Consider the following 16,350-nt stretch of genomic DNA (forward strand, 5'->3'; position numbering starts at 1 on the left):
AAAACGTCCCTCCACCCACCACCACCACCACCACCCATTTGTAGAGATCATAGGGATTTGTGTTGATAGTTTGAGGGCTGGGGAGGGATACGAGTGAAGTGGATAAAAGGGAAAAGATTCTTGGCTTCTGTGCTCCTCGACCCGGAGTTCCCCTCACCCACGTCCCCTGAGAACCTGGGTTCTTCCTAAATTGCCAAAGCAGAACGGAAAGCGATGCTTTGCCGCAAAGAAGCTGCTGCTACGAGCTTGCTTTGCATTTCTGTACAGTTCTGTTCCCGCTACAGAGAGTGGTAGCAAACAAAAGCCTTTGCCCTAGAAGCGACCTGAAAGGAAAATCTCTCTCAAAGGAACTAATGGGTTCGTTAGGCAAGTAGGGATGGGTTCTGCCGCGTTCCCTGAAGAGAAACCACCGCGCAGGCTTGTAAGGGGCCAAGGTAGTCGTCGGTCTCAATGTGCCCTCCTACCCTGACTCTCACCTAGTCAATTCTCTCTTTGTGTAAGTTTAACTCCTTGTAGGTGGTAGGGTGAGCGCATCCCATCAGGTATATATACGACTCATTAGTCCGCACTTAAAAAGATCGATAATAGTGGGAGGCTGGGAGATGGTGCCTTCAATGGATTTACTGAAGGCTTTATGTTCCTCTTGCCTTGAATGGCTTAATTGGTTAAAGCAGATTCCAGCCATTCTGATGCTCCTGTGTCAGAGCATACTGCACTTTGATCTAAACTATGTTGATCTTGTTTATTTGAAGGTCAGGAATTCAAAACAGTCCATTTTGAGTGTTCCCTATATATGATTTTATATAGCAGTGACTCTGCAAACCACAATATGGTCCTTAAATGAATCTGCCAGTTTGAGTTCACTCTTTGAAAGAGGAAGAGCAGAGAGAGAAAAGGAGTATTTGTAAGAAAGGCGATAGTCATGTGACTAATTTATAACTTCCAGGGGTGTAAGAAGGGAGTGCTAGATTCATCCAAGGGAAAATCTCCATGTGCCATAATTCAATTCAAACAAAGAAAAAAGTTAGTATGAATTATCAAAGCTCATTATGAAGTGTCACAGTTATTTAAATGTACTTGGCTAAATTTCTCAGATATCCACTTGGGGGAGTATGGAAGTCCTGGGAGAAAGAGAAAGCAAGAATTTACAAAACTTCTATACTCTGTGGAACAGATCCCTAAATAATTTGTTACAATTCAGTATGAATGCAATCTTATAAAAAAATATTTAAGTGATCTCACCAACTACCGCGTGCAAAGAAAGCAAATACGTTTTGGCTCCTTTGATTACAATTATTTTTATTTTTACTTTATGTTTTGAGGATGCAGGCATTCTCTGTACATATCACGTTGGGAACAGTTCATGACCTATATTATTTTCATTATGTCTTTTTAAGTTTTGGAAACTTGCAGTTGTTAGACGGGAGACAGAATCTTCGTTTTTACTGACTGAAACTTAAAGAAATGGAAGATACCCATAGTGAAAGAATCAAATAGTGTAATTTTCCTGTATGTGAAAAGTGAAAGTCACTCAGTCGCATCTGACTCTTTGGGACCCCATGGACTATACAGTCCTTGGAATTCTCCAGGCCAGAATATCGGAGTGGATACCTTCTCCAGGGGAACTTCCCAACCCCGGGATTAAACCCAGGTTTCCTGAATTGCAGGTAGATTCTTTCCCAGCTGAGCCACAAGGGAAGCCCAAGAATATTGGAGTGGGTAGCTTTTACAAGTCATATAATCTAAGCTAGGTTTTTTGTAATATTTTTCTCTCAAAATACTTCTTACAAAATATTCAGATCTGTCTGTATCAAGAAGCTCAATTTCCATTTCAGGAACCACAATTACATGGATGCCCCATGGAGCAGAATATCATCTATATGGAATGCCATATTGTGTTTCTAATGGCAAAGTTAATATATACCATACATATGACATATATTCATGTATATGATGATGTGTATATCCTAAAAATAAACTTTAGTAAAATAATCTCAGAAAAGATTCACTTTACTGTCATAATAGTCTGCCTTTGCCACTTACAAGCTTGAGGATGTGATGGGGTAGTTTTTAACTGCAAAATCTAAACCTGTATATAATTGGTGATAAACATAACATAGATTTGTTGCTAATACATGGAGGATGCTGAGAATTAAAAGGAATGTAGTTTCTTTACAGAAAATGTATCCTTTTTTTTCTCTCCGCATGAAGTAATTTATCTCAGCATTACTTGATGCTAAGTATAATCAGCAAGACTCTGTACCTCACCTTGAGCTTGCACAGACATATTTCAGAAGAAAGTGCAGATTCAATTCTTTTTATTTATACTCATTTCAATCGAGTAGCCATATCCATAATGGTCATTCAAATAAAACTACTAATCACACTATGTGGTATTCATTATTTGTTGCTGTTGAGCTCATCACTACATCAATCTTAAAATTCAAGAGAAAAGTAAACCACTATCATGTGTATTCTGGCTTCTAATAACAATAAACAATTCCTAAGCATAATGGAATTCTTCTATTAAAATGTGAAATTTTTTTTTCTTTGAATTTTGCTAAAAATGAACAGAGAAGTCAAGAAGGAAATCAGGACTTCCCCACCATTTTAGAGAGAAAGCATACCTTTATGTGGCAATAAATTAAAATTAGTAAATGATGATAAGGACTTCGCGGGTAGGTCAGATGTTAAAGAATCTGCCTATAGCGCAGGAAACCCAGGTTCGATCCCTGAGTCGGGAAGATCCCCTGGATTAGGGAACGGCAACCCACTCCAGTCTTCTTGCCTGGAGAATTCCATGGACACACCATGTGGTCACAAAGAGTCAGACATGACTGAGCAACTAACACAATACAACAAACAATGATAAATTATTGTGAACTTCCATTTTGCTCTTTCCATTTCTTTCCTTTTACCATGGTCCAAAGGAAGTAAGTACATAAGTATCTTTAAATATCCTACTGTGCTGCAATCTCTTTGATATACATAGTCTGTTGCCATTATTTCAAACAATTTCTGACATTGGTTATTTCTATGAAACAATACCACTCAATTAAAAAAATAAAGATTTCCTTTTCAAAGACTTAGAAAATTTATATTAAGTCCGCCATCTAACTGCAGAATCAATATTTTTAATCATAAAATTTAAAAATATATTTTATGGGATAGTTATAGATCCCTTGGGTTTAATTACCCACTAACCAGCTGAAAAAATTACAATTAATAAATTAAACATTAAGTAGTTGACATTATTCTTAAAAAAAAAAAAACCTGCAGTTCATATTTTGCCACACTACACTTAATGGCTCAGTGGTAAAGAATTCACCTACCATTGCAGAAGACACAGGTTAGACACCTGGGTCAGGAAGATCCATCCCCTAGAGAAGGAAATGGCAACCCACTCCAGTATTATTGCATAGGAAATCCCATGAACAGAGGAGCCTGGTGGGCTAAAGTGCATGGAGTCGCAAGGAGTAATAACTGGGAGACTAAACAACACTTTAACTTGCCCTTTCTACAGGTGTGGTTTCCTCTTTCCATCACTGTGATTCACATCAAGAGCCTTTTGCTCTGTGCCTATAATAATTAACCTCACTCTTGTTCCTCATTTCCTTTTGCTTCGTCCAAATGCACAGCAACTGAGCATTGTTCCTGATCTGTTTCTGTCTCACACAAAATTTCAAAACAATGTTACTGCCATGAAATGTAAAACCAAAATTCTGCCTTCTGTCCCAGACCAGTGGCTGGCCCCTGCGTCCTGAATCCCTGTTGTGATTCTTTCTGTCCAGTTTTTCCAGAGGAAGTAAAACTTCCCTCAGTTTGCCTACTGCTGTTGAGACCATATGCTGCTACCTTCGCATACTTGGATTTCCTACTTTCTGTCATTACAATCGCAGAATGCTTTTACTCCATCTGGATAACTTCCCATTGCTAACATAAAAGATCCACAAATTAGATCAGCCTCTGGGTTCCAACAACTCAGCCTTACCTTACCTTACGTGAGCTTCTGTGAACCTAGTTTCTGTTCTTATGTCATCTTTAAAAAAAGAAAAAAAACATATTTCAGTGCTATTCAAAAGTGTCTGTGATGTAATCTTAGTGATTACAGAACGTATAATTGAAATTTAGAACTTTCCTGTTTATTACTATAGTAATCTAACAGTATATGTAATTAAATTTTGTCATAATATATCTCTTGTTTGCATTCATGTTTGTGATCACATTGGTGTCAGGTATTACTGCTTTTATTGTTTTGGACTAATGAGGAAATATCTAGGAACTTAACATATAAGTGTTTTGTTTATTCTAAGATGAGATCAAATGATGTCATGGCATGCTATATGAACAAAGATATGGCATAAAATGGAGAAAAATGGTGAGAGGACTGTTTCACATACAGTACTCATATTCACTCTACTCATCAGACATACTTAGATCAGTATTGACACAGAGTCTCATAAACATATCCATGTTTGAGATAGGATTTGGTTTAAGCAAAGTAACATCATCTGTTGTGTTAAATTAAGATTGATAATTTGGACATTTTTTCAGTTGTATCTTTATTTAATTTCTATTTCTGTTTTGTATTTACATAAGAACTATAAGCATATGGGGTTTTATAATTAGTTCGATATTAACATATTTCAGTAAAATTATGTTACTAGTGAACTTAATCTATGCTAGATAATCTTTAAGAAATATCTATATGCTATTTAAGTATGAGAAAATTTTATATTCTAATCATGGGATAAGTATTGAATAACCATTACTGACTGTATCTGAAGCTGACACTATTACGGTATGATTTGAAAGAAGATAGAGTCGGACACGACTAAAGCGACTTAGCAGCAGCAGCAGCAGCAGCAGTGACTTTTTAAAGTAATTATCAGTTAATTATTACTTACAAGTAGTCCTAGCTCCCTTTCCTGTTTCTGTATCTTAAATCTGCTGGATTTAAATGTGGGACCTATTAAAAACAAATACAGATTTTAACAAATCTTATACCCCATCAATTGTAAGATGTATTCTTTTTATCTCCCCTATAAATAAGGCATAATACCAATTAACTGTAAGAAGCCACTGATTTTAAGATATCTGAATTACAGAGATGTTAAAAACATAAAGCCACATAATAATCAATGATATATTGAACATAAATTTAGGTAGACACTTTCATAGTTAATACTTAAACAGAAATCACTTTAAGATATGTCCAACTAAAACAACTATGGAATATGGTCAAGTAATGATTCAATTTTCTTAACCTCAGTTATTTTACCTCTAAAAGAAAGGGGAGAAGCCGAATATGATCCTATGTGTTGTCAAGATTTAATTTTTCTGATACTTGGCAACTTCTCTAGAGCTGATAATGGTCAGGCCTGACAGAACAGAGCACCATTTTAATTTCCTGCTTCAGGATTTGTATCTTAAATATGTGGTAGACATCCAGAAATTGTGGAAATGTGTAAATTGATCCAAATGTAAATAGGTAAATCTTATAATTTTGTTTAGTTGTAAGCCTGTGCTGTGCTGTACTTAGTCGCTCAGTCATGTCTGACTCTTTTCAACCCTGTGGACCAGGTTCTTCTATCCATGGGATTCACTTGGCAAGAATACTAAAGTGAGTTGCCATGACCTCCTCCAGGAGATCTTCCCAACTAAGGGATCGAACCCAGGTCTCCTGAATTGCAAGTGAATTCTTTACTGTCTGAGCCACCAGGGAAGCCCAGGTTTAACCCTAGGAAGAATATTAAGCAATTTATATTATCTCTAAAAATAATGGTAGATCACCTATTGGCCAATATATCAAATAATGATATTTGATTTTACCTTTTTATTCACTTACTTTTTAATTCTAATAAGTAACATTGGGATAGATGCCAGAAAATGCTAATTTAACAGTCAAAGCCACATATTTAATATGTTGCCAAAGAAATTAATATAATTGGATGCTATAATAACTAATTTACCAAAAGGAATAACATTAAGATATCTTATTGTAAGTCAGGGAAAAGATGATCAATTATTACATTCCCATGCTTTACAGTCTTATTGGAAAGCAATTTGGCAGCATAACTTTTGACCTAGACATTGCATTCCTAGGACTCTCTACATTGAATAAAGGGATACTCAAGAATACTTCACACAACATTGCTTAATTGTTCATAGCTATAAAAAATGGAAACAGAGGAAGTATCAGTAAAGGTAGATTTTGCATTTATTGAAATAAACCGTATCTGTACCCATTGATTTGGTATTATTATCTAGTTGTTTTATTGTATAAGAAATGTGGTGCACAAATGAAAGAACAGTATTAAATAGGATCTGGTTTTGTAATAAAAAAAAAAACCAAGATTGCATATATATTTGTAAAATAAGCAAACATGAATATAGGCAAGTGTATTATATTTAGGTTGTTAACATTCTTTAATGTCAGGTATGAGGGATAATAAGGGATTAGAAGAGAAGGAAAAGCTAGGGAAGTAGAAGAAAAAAGATAAGACTGAGATGCATTCACATACAGACACTTATCTGGGTAAGAAAACAGAAAAAATAAAGAAAAAAAAAAGAGGGAGGAAGATACAACTATCACCATAGTTAGTATGTGAAGAATTATAAGAGATAGATGAAAGCAGGGGGAATATTGGGAAGATACTGAAAGGTTGTTGTTGAATCACGATGCCGGGATTCTTGGCCCCCAGAGGACAAGAATCCAGTCCGGGGCCAGAGACGAGGCTTGGTCGCTCAGAGCTTTTGTGTAATAAAGTTTTATTAAAGTATAAAGAAGATAGAGAAAGCTTCTGACATAGGCATCAGAGGGGGGGCAGAAAGAGTACCCCCCTGCTAGTCTTCAGCTGGATGTTATATAGTCACAAGCAGCCTGTTAATGAAAGAAAGGAATGTCTCAAAACTAAGAATGGCACCAGGCCCTCACCCATAAGATGTATTTTGGGATAATCTTGACACCAAATGGCTTATCTTGGGCCATAAAATGATTAACTTGAATCTTGAAGAAGGGCAGAGCACCATACAAATAGTTTCATTTACATAGATTAGAGTATAACATACTGGTTTATCAAGTAGGTTCTGAGCCCAAAAGGCGGAACTGACTTGAAGACAGAGTTTGGGGTAAATGCATAGTACATTAGCATAGCTTAAGATAAACATTTCCATAAGAAAAAGGCATTGGTTAACTTCAGGTGAAACTAGGTATCATTATGGCAACACAGAATTTTAAGAGAAACCTCCTTTTAAATTTGTATAGAGAAGGAAAAAATATCACATTTGTTTCCTCCTGCCACTTAAGAGAGATAAAAATGTCTGACACTTGCAGGCTATTTCCTCCATTTGGAGACCCCTGGCCTTCCTGCCTGTTACCCTGTCAATACTAACATGAAACCAGTGGTAGATAATGATGAGGCTGAGGGAATGAATTTGGGAAATGCTTTATAACTACAGTTGACATGATTTACTGATAGATTGGATATGAAGTGATGAAAAGACTAACACAGAAAAACTGAAATTTTTATCTGAGCAAATAAAGGTTACTGGTAAGAACTGAGATGAGGACGTCTAGGGAGAAATACTATTAGATTAGTGTTAGTCGTTCAGACATGTCTGACTCTTTGCGACCCCATAGACCGTGGCCTGCCAGGCTCCTCTGTCTGTGGAATCCTCTATGCACGAATACTGGAGTGGGTTGCCATTCCCTTCTCCAGGGGATGTTCTCAAACCAGGGATCAAACCCAGGCCTCTTGCATCACAGGCAGATTCTTTCCCATCTGAGCCACCAGGGTAGTCTACTACTATTAGTTAGGGGAAATGCTAAATTTTAGATTTTTAACAAGATTGAGATGAATTTCAGATAAACTAGTGGAGAGAATAGAGGTGGCCAGGTACAGATTAAGGAGTCAGGGTCAGATATTCATTTAAGATGACTGGCATATTGGTGCAATTTAAAGACATAAGACTGTATAAGATCACATAACAACACGTGTAGATAGACAGAAAACTCCAGGACAGATAACAGTTAACTCTGTGAAAAACAGTTTTAACAGAAGACAGAGAATAAGCTGCCACTGGGGCTCAAAACAAAGTGAACATGATACATTGGAAGCTCTCCCTTCCAGGAAAAAAAAGGTAGAATTTAAGGAGAGATTGATCAACTATGAGGCATGCTGTTAATAGCTCAAGTAAGATGAGATCAGAGAGGTGATTGCCAGTTGTACATATTGAAAGTCATGCATGACCTTGAAAAAGCAGTTTCTGGAATATACCAGAAAGACTGTGAAAAATTTACAAGAAAACAATTAAGTCTGAAACCAAGCTAAGAAATCAGGCACGTGACCTATTTGTATGAGAGAAATTTTGTGGAAATATTGCTATATATAGACAGATGTGATGAGATTTAAGAATATAATAGGAGATCAAGACTCAATATTGTCTTTTAACACAACCTATATATACTTGAAAGGGCTTCCCAGGTGGTTCAGTGGTAAGGAATCTGCCTGCAATGCAAGAAAAGAAGGAGATCTCTAAATTGGGAAGATCATCTGGAGAAGGAAATAGCAACACACTCCAGTTTTCTTGCCTGAAAAATCCCATGGACAGAGGAGCCTGGAGGGCTATAGTCCATGGGGTCACAAAAGAGTCAGACATGACTTAGTGACTAAACAAGGGCATATATACTTGAACTCCCCTCTTCTCCAGTAAACCTTTTGCTAATAAGTGAAAGAGGATGTGGACACTTTCACTGAGGTTTTCAGTTTACATATGGTCATATTGATTTAGAACCAAATAAACATAAATTTAAACTGTACGTATTTTTATTAACTTATTAAATTGATTTATAACTTATTTCACAGGAATCATGAGCTAATGGTAAAATGGAGATTTCATATAATTCAGATGGGAATATTAGTAGTATAATATTTATGAAAATGAATTTGAAAATATGTATCATAAACCTCACCACCATTCATAAATTTGTCTATCAAATGACACAGTTCCCTACTAAGGTTGATTGTTCCATGGTGGGCTCCTGAACCAAGCAAGTCTGAGAATATCTTTACTAAGTTTCATGATGGGCCAATATTGTTTTGTGTGCCAGGACTCGAAAAAGCCTAGAAAGAGTCATGTCAATGTATGACAAAAACCACCACAATATTGCAAAGTAATTAACCTCCAATTAAAATAATTTTTAAAAAAACAAAGCCTAGAAAGAAGTGATCGACATTATTATCACAATGTATCCTTTTTCTATATAGATTAAGAACAGTGAATGTTTGTACAGACATACTTTAAGACCTACTTGCTTTCATATGTTTCTATGTGATAGATAACTCAGAACCTGTATGATAGAATTAGCTGTTAGTATGAACTGGATTTTTTATAGCTAACTGAATCTACAGCATTCAGGTTTTAAACATTCTCATGAAGATTCTGCATTCTAGTTAGGAATCTTAAGGTTGCTGCTGCTGCTAAGTCACTTCAGTCGTGTCCGACTCTGTGCGACCCCATAGACAGCAGCCCACCAGGCTCCCCCATCCCTGGGATTCTCCTGGCAAGAACAGTGGAGTGGGTTGCCATTTCCTTCTCCAATGCATGAAAGTGAAAAGTGAAAGTGAAGTCGCTCAGTCGTGTCCGACTCTTAGCGATCCCATGGACTGCAGCCTACTAAGCTCTTCCGCCCATGGGATTTTCCAGACAAGAGTACTGGAGTTGGGTGCCATTGCCTTCTCCAATCTTCAGGTTAAGAAATAAAATATTTATTTTTCAGACATACACATGATAGACAAATGGGCTTCCCAAGTGGCTCAGTGATTAAAAAATTGCCTTCCAGTGCAGGAGACATGAGTTCGATCCTGGGTTCAAGAAGACCCCTGAATTGGAAACTGCAACCCAATCCATTTTTCTTGTTTGGAAAATCCCATGGACAGAGGAGCCTGGCGGGCTAAGGCCCACCAGGTTGAAAAGAGTCAGATATGACTGAGCAACTGAGCATGTATGACACACAAATACTATAAACAATAAAAATTCAAATAATGGAAAATGGTTAAATAATACATACAATCCAAATATATACTATTGCAAACAATATTATAATATTTTAGTGCCTAAAAACTGACCATGAATAAAATGTTATAAAGATGACAGACATAAAATTGAATCTATATATAAGAAAGAACAGCCCTATGCTCATAAAAATATATACAAATATGTGACTTCACCATATTACAACAATTCATTAATAGAAAAATCTCTCAATGCTAAAACAATGATTATTTTTATTTAAACATTTTTGCAGGTGTTCATATTTTAAGTGGATAGTTTTCCTTTCAGTTTAGTTCAGTTGCTCAGTCATGTCCAACTCTTTGTGACGCCATGAGTCCCAGCATGCCAGGCCTCCCTGTCCATCACCATCTCCCGGATTTTACCCAAACTCATGTCCATCGAGTCAGTGATGCCATCCAGCCATCTCATCCTCTGCCGTCCCCTTCTCCTCCTGCCCCCAATCCCTCCCAGCATCAAGGTCTTTTCCAATGAGTCAATTCTTCACATGAAGTGGCCAAAGTTTCAGCTTCAGCATCATTCCTTCCAATGAACACCCAGGACTGATCTTTAGGATGGACTGGTTGGATCCCCTTGCTATCCAAGGGACTCTCAAGAGTCTTCTCCAACACCGCAGTTCAAAAGCATCAATTCTTTGGTGCTCAGCTTTCTTCACAGTCCAACTCTCACATCCATACATGCTGCTGCTTGCTGCTGCTACTGCTGCTAAGTCGCTTCAGTCGTGTCCGACTCTGTGCGACCCCATAGACAGCAGCCCACCAGGCTCCCTCGTCCCTGGGATTCTCCTGGCAAGAACACTGGAGTGGGTTGCCATTTCCGTCTCCAATGCATGAAAGTGAAAAGTGAAAGTGAAGTCACTCAGTCATTTCCAACTCTTAGTGACCCCATGGACTGTAACCTACCAGGCTCCTCCGTCCATGGGATTCTCCAGGCAAGAGTACTGGAGACATGAATACTGGAAAAACCTTAGCCTTTACTAGATAGACTTTTGTTAGCAAAGTAATGTCTCTGCTTTTTAATATGCTATCTGGATTGGTCATAACTTTCCTTCCCAAGAGTAAGCGTCTTTTAATTTCATGGCTGCAGTCAACATGTGCAGTGATTCTGGAGCCCCCTCAAAAAAATTCTGACACTGTTTCCCCATCTATTTCCCATGAAGTGATGGGACCAGAAGCCATAATCTTAGTTTTCTGAATGTTGTGCTTTAAGCCAAGTTTTTCACTCTCCTCATTCACTTTCATCAAGAGGCTTTTTAGTTCCTCTTCACTTACTGCCATAAGGGTGGTGTCATCTGCATATCTGAGGTTATTGATATTTCTCCTAGCAATCTTGATTCCAGCTTGTGCTTCATCCAGACCAGTGTTTCTCATGATGTACTCTGCATATAAGTTAAATAAGCAGGTGACAATATACAGCCTTGACATACTTCTTTTCCTATTTGGAAACAGTCTCTTGTTCCATGTCCATTTCCAACTGTTGCTTCCTGACCTGCATATAGGTTTCTCAAGAGGCAGGTCAAGTGGTCTGGTATTCCCATCTCTTTCAGAATTTTCCACAGTTTATTGTGATCCACACAGTCAAAGGTAAAAATATCTATTTTTACTAAGTATGATGGTGACTGCAGCCATGAAATTAAAAGATGCTTACTCCTTGGAAGAAAAGTTATGACCAACCCAGATAGCATATTCAAAAGCAGAGACATTACTTTGCCGACTAAGGTCCACCTAGTCAAAGCTATGGTTTTTCCTGTGGTCATGTATGGATGTGAGAGTTGGACTGTGAAGAAGGCTGAGTGCCAAAGAATTGATGCTTTTGAGCTGTGGTGTTGGAGAAGACTCTTGAGAGTCCCTTGGACTGCAAGGAGATCCAACCAGTCCATTCTGAAGGAGATCAGCCCTGGGATTTCTTTGGAAGGAATGATGCTAAAGCTGAAACTCCAGTACTTTGGCCACCTCATGTGAAGAGTTGACTCATTGGAAAAGACTCTGATGCTGGGAGGGATTGCGGGTAGGAGGAGAAGGGGACGACCGAGGATGAGATAGCTGGATGGCATCATGGACTCGATGGATGTGAGTCTGAGTGAACTCCGGGAGATGGTGATGGACAGGGAGGCCTGTTGTGCTGCAATCCATGGGGTTGCAAAGAGTCAGACACAACTGAACGACTGAACTGAACTGAACTGAACTGAAGTTCAAGAAAAATATATTAAGTCCTTTCAGTTTAGAAAAAGTGAAAAGAAAATGAGAAACTGTAGAAATATAAATAGAAAACATTAGCTATCTGAAAAACATGTTTTTCTATAAACATGAATGTTAATAATTTAAGTTATCCTAAGCAAAGTAAAGATTTTCAGATTATAAACTAACAAGCAACATTTCTAAATATACAATGATAGAGAATTTGAAAGTAAACATATGGGTGAAGGTAAAAATAAAATTGGAACAAAAGAAACACTACTACCCTATGAAATAGTGTTTAATGCCAGAAACATTGAAGAGTACAGTTGATTAAGAAAATATTATATTTACAAACATCTATGCACCAAATAACATAACAGCAAAATTTATAAAGCAAAAAGTCTTTTTAGAAATAGGCAAAGCATTTAAAGAAATAAGTCATAAAAGAAATATGAATAAACATAAGATATTATTGACTCACTTTTTCTGTCAGATAGCCAAAATAAAAATAGATTTGATCCCTGGGTTGGGAAGACCCCCTGGAGAAGCAAATGGCAACCCACTCCAATATTTCTGCCTGGGAAATCCCATGGATAGAAGGCTACAGTCCATGGGGTCACAAAAGAGTCAGACATGACTTAGTTTCTAAAAACAACAACTAACCTTTTAAGGATATTTGTAATATAAATTGATACAATCGTTTGAAGTTCAAGTTGGTTTTGTTCATAAAACTGTGAAATGTACATATTACATGACTCAGCCATTCTACTTCTTGCAGACTATCACATAGAAATAATATCACAAGGAAGTAAATCAATAGGCACAAAGTCCTCACTGCAGAATATCTGTTATACTTAAAATTTAAAAATAATATATTCATAGAGGAGCAGAAATAGCAGAAATTAATAAAAATGCATGAAATGGTATATTAGATGTTGTATAATGAGAGATCAGTTCTTAAAAAATAGTTATTTCTCTATTTATTATGTAGGTTTTTCATCCAAGTATATAAAAACTAATAACTACAGTGTCATTTCATTTTGGTATAAATAATTTAGCATATGTACTTTTACAGACAAACAGGTGACTGTTGATTAGCAAAGAGGAAAGACGAAAAGACTGGCTATGAAGCAGAAATTAGTGCTGTCACCTGTCGCTATTAAGTTGCATGGTTTGAGGGCAAGAAGAAGATTGGGTGAAGGCAGCCTTCATTTCTCAAAAGATAATGTTCTAATGGTTATAAGTGTAAATGTAAAAAAAAAAATTTTTTTTAGGATTTTCAAAGAAATTTAGAAATCTTTTTGCCTGTTTAAATTAACCTCATGCAATTAAGTTATTTATCTGTTTAGAGTCCCCTAACAATATGAAGTCACCTGAAGAGCATCAGTTTTTCCTGGTTGGCTCACCATTGCCTCTCCAGGACACTGAAGAGTACCTTGAGGTTAGAATGTGCTCAGTAATTATCGCTAACTGACTGTGTTACAAGAGTGGAGGAATTCGGACCTGTGTTTGAAAAAAACAAGTACTTCTCCCTATGGTAAATCTCTTCATTTTAATTTTATATCAACAAATGTGCCTTTCTATTTATGAACATTAGAAAATGAAGTCAATTAGGTTTCCCTGGAAAATTAATGAGAATAAACATAAAATCTCTAAAAATACCCCAAAACAACAAAAAATTAAGCAAAAAAGTTTATTCCTCTCGTTCATGATAGTTATTGTATGAGTTTTCCAAGACAAATAATGTCAGTGACCCAGGATCTTCTGCCTTTGGTGTTCTGCCATGCTAAACATGCAGCTTCCATCTCATAATACAGGGTAGCTGCTCTTGCCTTCATCATTGCATACCTGTTTCAGCAAATTCAAAGGTGAGAAGGGCAAATGGAGAGCATTGCCATTCCCTTTAAGTGAATGGCTTTTAACATATGACACTTTTATTCTCATATTTAATAGTCTGTAATTTTCTTATATTCACACAAAGCTGCAATTGCAGATTTGAGAATGTACTGCTTGACTACATACCTAACTAAAATTTGAGTTGTACTATTAAAAAAAGAAAAGAGAATTGAAATTGGTATTGCGACATCAAATTCCTAAAATTGATGGGGCAATTTAATTTAGAGATATGTAACTGTGAGGAACTGATTTTTTAAAATTCTTCTGTGACTTATGCTAATATATGGGCTTCATGATTGACTAACAAAAAACAATTTACCCATTCATCTTCCTTCTTTCATAAAGGTAATGTATTTAAGCCTTGAAAACATATATCCTAATATCAACTGATTTGAGTTTAAGATTTTAACTTTTTTGAAATATGTTTTGTGGCAGAGAGATTTATTGGATCCAGCTGTCTTTGACTGCAAATCCTATTGGGAAGATTTCTCATTACTATTGCCCAACCTTAATCATAAGTCATTTAAAATAAGAGTATCTGAAGTATACTAAGCTATATGAAACCTTTTTCTTAAGTTTAATAATCAGTATTTTAGCATTAACTAAGGGCCACCATTCTTTGAAATATTTTGTTTTACTCTTTGATTCACAGCTTCAGAGTGGGGCTTCCCAGGTGGCACAATGGTAAAGAATCCAGCTGTCAATTCAGGAGAGGCAGGAAACGTGGTTCGATCCCTGAGTTGGGAAGATCCTCTGGAGTAGGAAATAGCAACTCACTCCAATATTCTTGCCTGGGAAATCCTATGGACCGTGGGGCCTGGTGGGCTATAGTACATGAGTTTAAAAGAGTCAGACACGACTGAGCAATTGAACACACACAGCCTCAGAGATGAGACTAAAAGCTATACCTAGAGCTGTAGTTTAGTGGTTCTCAAACTTTAACCTGCAGCACAATCACCTGGAGTACTTGTGAAAACACAGGTTTCTGGATCCAACGACAAAGTTTCTGATTCAGTAGGTAGGTCCTAGGTAATGTCTAATTATTTGAATTTCTAGAAATTTTCCAGGTCATACTGAGGCTGCTGATTCCTAGTCTGGGGACCACATTTTGAGAACTTTACGTCTTTATTGCCACAGTTCTGACTGTGGCAAATTCTTTCTCTGAACAGAGCTATTGTTTCCAAGAACTCTGAAGTCAAAACCACAGTCTTTTCAAGATCTGACCAAAGAGATTTTGATTGTTGTCATCACTTCATCATACACACATGACATATTATTGCTTGATCATTTAAGCTTAAGTTTTCACTTTTCAGTCAAATAATGATTGTTAGACAACTTAAGTTATTTCAAATTTTATCCTGTTATCCAAAATCAGTCTATAAAAGTACAGTATCTTAAGTAATAATAATAATGAGAAAACTCATTATAAGGATACTGATAAACAGTATGGTGTCAAATCAAAATACTATAATATAAATGCTGTTCTAAAATTCAATATCAAAATATCTGATACATGTATAACTACACCAAGACTTTATTTAAATTAAAAAAAAATGATCACAGTAATAATACAGAAGATTAGGTAGGTATAAAAATAAGCGTTACAGCCAAGTTCAGAATTTTTAGAGAAAGGGCTTATACCATCAAATAAACAAGTGTCAAAAAGATAAATAATAACTATCAATAATAAATGGAGAAAATAAATTGAAAACCTTGAAAGAAACCATGGTATTTTAGATTCTCATTTTATTTTACTGAGAATTTTCACTTTGTTGGCTTAGATCATGAATCCTTATTGCCAAATTCATACTTAAATTGAAGAAAGTAGAGAAAACCACTAGACCATACAGGTATGACTTAAATAAAATTCCTTATGATTATACAGTGAAAGTGACAAATAGATTCAAGGCATTAGATATGATAGCGTGCCAGAAGAAGTATGGACAGAGGTTTGTGATATTGTACAGGAGGCTGTGATCAAGACTATACCAAAGAAAAAAGATGCAAAAAGGCAAAATGGTTGTCTGAGCAGGCATTACAAATAGCTGAGAAAAGAATAGAAGCAAAAGGCAAAGGAGAAAAGGAAAGTTATACACATTTGAATGCAGAGTTCCAAAGAATAGCAAGAAAAGATAAGAAACCTTCCTTAGTGATCAATGCAAAGAAATAGAGGCAAAAATAGAATAAGAAAGACCACAGATCT

Source organism: Capricornis sumatraensis, chromosome 3 (assembly GCF_032405125.1).
Source record: "Capricornis sumatraensis isolate serow.1 chromosome 3, serow.2, whole genome shotgun sequence".
In the NCBI taxonomy this organism is placed as follows: domain Eukaryota; kingdom Metazoa; phylum Chordata; class Mammalia; order Artiodactyla; family Bovidae; genus Capricornis; species Capricornis sumatraensis.